Source organism: Pinus tabuliformis, chromosome 3_1 (genome assembly GCF_031772625.1).
Source record: "Pinus tabuliformis cultivar Carrire ecotype Pingquan chromosome 3_1, CPIR1, whole genome shotgun sequence".
Lineage (NCBI taxonomy): Eukaryota > Viridiplantae > Streptophyta > Pinopsida > Pinales > Pinaceae > Pinus > Pinus tabuliformis.
Genome location: NC_142301.1, coordinates 929,753,702 through 929,761,159, shown reverse-complemented (window position 1 = coordinate 929,761,159; position 7,458 = coordinate 929,753,702). Strand labels below are relative to the sequence as shown.

General features: G+C 36.1%; 1 pseudogene; it reads right to left on the bottom strand.

Moving 5' to 3' along the window:
* Positions 1 to 5,251: 5,251 nt before the first annotated feature.
* Positions 5,252 to 6,226, bottom strand: LOC149190801 (putative E3 ubiquitin-protein ligase ARI1 pseudogene; annotated as a pseudogene).
* Between the last annotated feature and the right edge of the window lie 1,232 nt (positions 6,227 to 7,458).

The window sequence follows — 7,458 nt, the reverse complement described above, 5'->3', positions numbered from 1 at the left end:
GCTGATATTGTTTCTATCCTCTTCAAAACAATTTTTCATCAATATCAAAGAAATTATTGCATTCTAGAAAAAACACACTTTCCCTTATTATTTTCATTTGTAATTTTAAGAATAATACAAGAGGTTGTGAACATGACTCACTACTACATCTCTAACTTCCATCACCTTCTCAAGAAAATATATGGAGTGTTGATGCTACACTAAGGCCAGTTTTCTAAGATCATTCTCTCTAACATATTTGTAGGGTGTTATTGGATGTTGTTCATCCCTATTTTGAATGGATTTGAGGGAACAAAAATATATTCTCTTCCCCTATATTAAGAAACTAACTAATATCAAAGTAACTTTCATTTTCACAATGTTTAATATGAAAAATTTGGCATAGAAGAAATTATCATGCAAGATATTCTCTCATTATGATCCATGTGTTGAAATTTCAGTTCAATTTTCATGGGTATATGCTTAATGTTACTAACCGATTTCTATATTTGAGATCCAATCAACACAAATGATGATGTCGTGAGTGAACAATTTTTGTATAACATATTAACGCTTTTGCTTCCTAAAGTTGTAAATAAGAAATTTGCATTTACACCGAGTTTTCTAAGTGTTCGCCATGTTTGGAGCATAACCTAATTTATAGAAGGTAACACATGCTTTTATAGTAAAAAAATAATAAATTCCCCATAGTTTTTTTTTAAACATCAATGAGTAGTGATTATATTAAATCTGCTCCCGGCCCCAACAAATACATGGGGAATTCATTACATTGTATCATTTTCCAAGGATCCTTTACTGAGGAGCTGACTAACATGTTAAAAACTATTATATCTTATCAACACACATTTATTCTACAAAATTGTTATAACAAAAGGGAAAATTTGTAGAAAGGTCCCATTAGAGGAGAAAGAAGAAAACTTCCTCTAGGGGCGTGTTTAAGTCAATTTTCAGATTGCTATAGTGTGGGCTTGAAGCGGAGCTAACAATGTCCCATTTACTCGACACTTGGACATTGTGCTTTAGATATATTAGTTTTCTTTGTAGAGTTTCCAACTCATCATTGTGGAAATACAGTTTCATTTTGAGAGTATATTTATTCAATGATGAAAGTGAAAAGATTCATATGTTGATGAATTTTCCATTTTCTATCCAAATTATTCATCTGTAGGGCCTCCATATGCTTGTTGCATGCATTAAAATCTTTGGAAATTCCAGTGGTGGTTGACATGTTAAGACTTGTATACATGATACTGATATAGTTGTGTGTGGGGGGGGGGGGGGAGGATCCAGGACGCTGGAGGGGCTAGTCTTAAGTTGTACAGGAAGTGGATGTCACAGGGGTTTTGCAAGATGCCAACGGGAACAAGGGCATCCAAGGAAGAAGTGATAGATGTTGCAAAACCAAAGGATGGACCAAAGGATGGGTGATTAATCAAAATAGATTTGATATTGATGGAGGGGGAGCATAAGGGAGCTGTAGATGTGGAACATATACTACCTTTTACAATAGAGTGGAGAGTAAAGGAGCTGATAACTTAGAACAAAGAAGATGGCCATAGGAGGTTCTGGAGCGACTCGAATTAACAAAAGACAAAAAGAGTAGAGCAATTCACTTCTATAGGATGAAGGGACCATAACTAAACAAGCACAAGCACTTAAGATAAATATGAAAGAGACTCCCAATATAGTTGAAATGCAATATGCAAAGTCTACCCTGAGCTCTATGATTGACATATTTTTTGCACAAGATGGGTTCCAAAAATCAAATTTTACCAATTGAACAAGTTGCAGGGCCGGGGAAGCCATTTCCTGGACCCACTAATTCCTGAGAATGCTAGCAATCACAAGGGCTGATTACAGAGCCTCTTGGTGCCCAAACTTGTAAATTCCATGATCAGTTTGAAATTAGTGATTACATAATTTGAATGGAAGCGAGAGGGAGAGATCCCATGTGGAGAATTTTCTGAGAAAAAATTCTAGGGGGGAGGCTAAACTAGGCTTGGGATTTAACATTGCAATGGTGACCCTCACATGCTCTACAAATCAAATCACCATTAAAACACAACATGCTCCAATTCGCTAGATTGATCACTCCGCAAGGTGGTGGAGCAGTACAAGGCAGGCTCTTTTGTACGGGAGGAGGATGAGTGTGAGGAGTAAAAATTGTTTCCCATGCATGGGTTAATTGATCAACACTAGCCATGATGCTAACCAACTTGACCTATAATGGATTCACACTAATGTTTAAATCGTCCCTTAATGTGGTATCAAGTGGGCGATGTGGGGATAATTGCTTGGAGTGGAAAGAGTACAATGTGTAATTTATGGAATAATATGCCAGTATTTAAGAACCTTAATTGAGCAATAAGAACCCTTTTCCTCCACGAAATGCTAGCTCCAATGAACTCTTTTTGTGCTAGATAACACGTAGGGTTGAATTCCTCAATGTAATATTTCTTCCTTCTACACAACTCTTTTCCCCATACCTTTTTACGAAACTTCTCCATAACAGGATTGATTGTCTAGTGACATTAAATATATTCATTTACAGTCAACCAAATGACCTTATGGGCATCAGTTTTAGATTCAACCAATAAATTCTGGTCAAAATAAGCATTTCAACAACTTATCAGGATTGGCTACAAATTCAACGATGAAAGGTTAAAACGATATAACATAGACCATAAGAAATTCATTTATCATCTAGATCCTAATGCACATAAACCATATTGAGATCTCTAATATCATTTTTAATAGAAAGGTCGTTTAGGATACCTATGTAGAGAGATTTATTAAGAAATTTTTCAGAAGAAGCACGCTGCCTTGAAATTGCCAATCATCAAAGAACATAATCACAATGTTATTGACATCAACCCTTTTGATTTACAGTCAACCGACTGACTTTACGGGAATTAGTTTTAGATTCAACCAATAAATTTTGGTCAAAGTAAGCATTTCAACAACTTATCAGGATTGGCTACAAATTCCACCATGAAAGGGTAAAATAAACTCTAATATCTAGTTCCATAGAGTAGAAATATACCCAGACTCCATAAATGGGAGAATAGAATCAAGAATGGCAAGATTAGTATCTGAAGTAAATATACAACACAACGAAATGTTGAAGACGTGACAATCCAAATCATATTCACACAATCCTTAGCTTTGTCAAGACAGAGATCCCAGAGTGGTGAGATATATTATCCAAGTTCCACAAATGGCTCAACCATGGGTCTTGCCAGCAAAGATGCCAATTTTTGAGTAGAATGAATGACAGTGAACGACCATTCTAATGCATTTTAAAATTTTTGTAGAAAACACATTGTGCGTAAATATTGAAGGTGGGAAATCATCTCCCAGGCTTCTATCCAATCAAACAGAGGACCAAAAATCTGTGCTGTTGTAGCCTTGAGAACATGTACATTTTTATACAATTCATAGAATCCAATCATAACAATAGTGATAGAAATTAGGATGGCAAGAGTACACACAATTCTAAACATGAAAAGGATACACACAATTCCTTTGAATCATAACATTAGTGATAGAAATTAAGATAGAAATTAGGATGGCAAGAGTACACACAATTTTGAGCATGAAAAGATACAAACAACTCCTTTGATTGTGCAAAACTGATATGCCTTCTGCTCAACCTTCCCCCTCATTGACCCTGTATGTGCCCAACTTCCTTATGCATATGTGTTAGATAGTAGTAAGGTTTGATGCAACATAGGTGCCTTGGAATTTTTTCTACAACTATAAAATATCCTTGCATGCCATGATGATTATGATGATGGGGGAACCCACAACGAAGTGGCACCTCCTATTAGGCTGTTACTTTATCCTACAAGACCAATATGCCTTTTGCTTAGCCTCCCCCTATACACCCTCTGTAAATCTATGTTACTTATTAACAAGGACAAGGTATTTGAAATTTCTATTGAAAAAGTATTTTAACATTTTTTTATGACGAGTTCAACTGGACAAAATCATACCAAATTTTCTCTAAATTCTAAATATGTGTGGTTTTGCTATCACCATGAAATTTACCCATCACCACTAAGCTCAATTATTTGATGTTTCGAGGACAAACGATGGGAAGAGTACAATCCAAATTTTTATTTGACAGAAAATAAGCCCAATGGCTCGAGAATGGTAGTAAACAAAAAAATTCTACAATAATAACATTCCCCATGGTACAATAAATATCATCAAAGAATAACCAATAAGTATCGTTTTCTTAAATTATTTGTCTACTCTGTAATAATCTAGATTCAACTCTAGATTATTATGTTCCCAATTTGGTTTTAGAAGGGAACTACAGTTGAAGATACTATCACCATGATCAACAATCTGAATATAAGTTCTGATTAGCTAAGGCGATTTATTCAGTTGAGTGGATCTACCACATCTACCACTGGTACATTATCTCAGCATGTAGATCTACCACATCTACCACTGGTAAATTATCTCATCATGGATTTCAGTAATGGTGATCTAATATCGTCCAGAATGCATGTCAACGCATTGTGTAAGGACATCTCATAAAAGCAAACAAACATAAAGCCATTCACAAACAACACACAAATAGACATCTCATAAAAGCAAACAAACATAAAGCCATTCACAAACAACACACAAAAGCCAGTGAAGGTTCACATAAGTCGCCGTTCGTTAAAAGCGCATAAAATCCCATTCAAATAAAGAAACCAACAGTTCATTCACTGTAAAAATTACCTTCCCAAGGTATGAGTAACTTCTTATCTCTTAACACCAACAACACCATAAAATAAGAAATACAACTTGACACCAACAACACCATAAAATAGGAAATACAACTTAACACCAATAACATCATATTTTGTCTCTTGATATTCACCATACTTTTTAGAGTATGTGGAGACCCATGGAGTTATAGGTAGCAATGAAATGTCTTGGCAACCTGAAGACAGGCAACAAATCCTTTTCGATAAACTCGAACAATTTCGCACACCATGCTTGAGTGAGGACACTAAGATCAATAATTTTTTCCCGGTTGGTGATAAGAAATTGTTCATCTCCATCAATCATCTTTGAAAGCCTGTCCACCGTTGCCTCTAGTTGATGTTGATGATGTTCAAACAGGTTCTGTTTCAATGCTTTTTCCGTTTCTGTCAGTTTTTCCCTCAGTATGTCATCTCCAAAGGTGTGAAATGCAAAAGGATAAGAACCTTGTTTATAGCTACCACAACTATGCGCATCATATGCATTGTCAATACCACAACCACACCAAGTTGCAGCCACCATCTTTATGCACGTTCTTCTGAGAGTTGGGGCACGACTTGGTATTAGTTAAAATCCAATTTGATGTCTCAGACTCGTCCCGACATTTCTTATCCCACAGCTTCCAAATCAGACAGGAGCAAGGAGAGTGTGGTTGAGCCAAACAATTAAAGCAAAATTGATGTCCACAAGTGCACTGGATCTCACAGTAAACATCTCCTTCAACTCGAACTGCATTTCCGCAATGGGGTACACTAGGGCACCACTTCACTTTGCGATTATCGTCAATATACGACTGAAATAGGCAGCGATCGAAGCGTTGGGCTGCTCCAGGATCTTTTACAGTGACTAGCTTTCTTATAATGTCTTCATCACAGATGATATTACAATCGGGAGCCATGCACTTAATCCGCTTGCTCTGTCCTTCGCTTATCTGAGTAAGAAAGTGCTGCGTCCAACAGACATTGCAAAAAGTGTGACCACAATCCATCATTGTGGCCGTGTCCCCCTCCTTCAAATCTTTCTCTGCACACTTATAACAGATGGTAACTAGAGATTTTGTTGATGCCGGTGTAAGTGCAACGCCCGCTTGTGAAAACAACCACTCAATTCCTCTGTGGGCAATTGCATTTTGTAATGTCACAAAATCCCAGGGATAATGGATTAAGAGTGTGCGAGCATGTTGCTCCTTCACAGCAAGGATATCCATCACCTTACGTAAATCCTCTCTCTGTGCTTGCAATAAAGATTCTTCTGTAATCAGTTGGATGATCTGTACTGGAGGGACATGGATGGAGGGAAGAAGAGCTTCCTGGTAGTGCTGATCAAATCGTTCATTTTCTTCATCGGTGCTCATGAAATTCTCCTCATCGGAGCTTATCAAATGTTCTTCATCGGTGCTCATGAAATTCTCCTCATCGGAGCTTATCAAATGCTCCTCGCTGCTGATCATCCACTCCGCCATGGTAAATCCTTCTTAATATGTGTCAGATTATGCGTTTGATATGTATCAGATTACGCGCCAGCTATCTGCCGAAAAAAAAAGATAGATGTTAATCCGCCAAGTTGGTTACAAAAATAAAGAAAATTATGCCATGAGACCCAAATGTACTATACTCCTAATAAATCTATAATTAAAATAAATCTAAACTAATTTATCATTCCCTAATCTATATTAACAATACAAATATGTAACTGAATGTGATTGTTATAAACATTAATGACTGAATGTGATTGTTATAAACATCAGTGACTGAATACAATACAAATACAAATATGTGACTGAATGTGATTGTTATAAACATTAGTGAGTGAATACAAATACAAATATGTGATTGTTATAAACACTAATGATTGAATTAACCTTCAATTCATGCAATGTAAGCTATAATTCGTGGCTGGAGATGAGTCTGGAATGCACAGGGATGGATGCAAGGGCATTAGCCTCGGGTAGAGAAAGAAGATTAGATTCCAGCTCTAGAGTCTACACACATCTTCGAGGAAATTGAAATAGTGCCGGGTGACTTGAGCCTCAGGACAAATCAACAAGCAAAAAAAGTGTTGCAAATTGGAATAGAAACTACCTAAGCATAAAACATGTTGCAAATTGGAATAGAAACTACTTGAGTCTCTGCACAAATGATCAACATATAAAACATGTTGCAGGTTTTTTTTAGTTTGCTGATTCTTATAATCAAATTTCAATGAAACCCTGTAGCCATAGGAAAAATTATTTGCTGAAGTTCATGTTCGATTTGAGATCCGAACTTGTTTGAAATGTTTTCGAATTCTAAAAGGTAATGTTTTTGGGGTATCCAAGTTTAATGACAAATTTGTCATTAAACTTGGATGCCCCAAAATAACAAATGGTTTAATAAATGGGATATTTGGTTAAACATATATTCCACAAATAACAAAGAGATAATTTTTTTGTTATGTATGTTTCACAAGGGTACTTTGGATAAGGAGCAAGGGAGAAAGAAAAAATACTATATTGATCCCACTTATAATCATCAACAAAAAAACATACATAGAGGGAAATATTTATTGGAGAGCTAAAATTCTTGTTGCTCAGTTGACTAATTCTAATCAACTCCCTTCTGAAACATGAAGGACTAATTCTCATCAACTCCCTTGTGAAACAAAAGAAGTGTGGGAATAAAGGGTATTTATCTTTTGCTCTTATAGAAAAGTGGG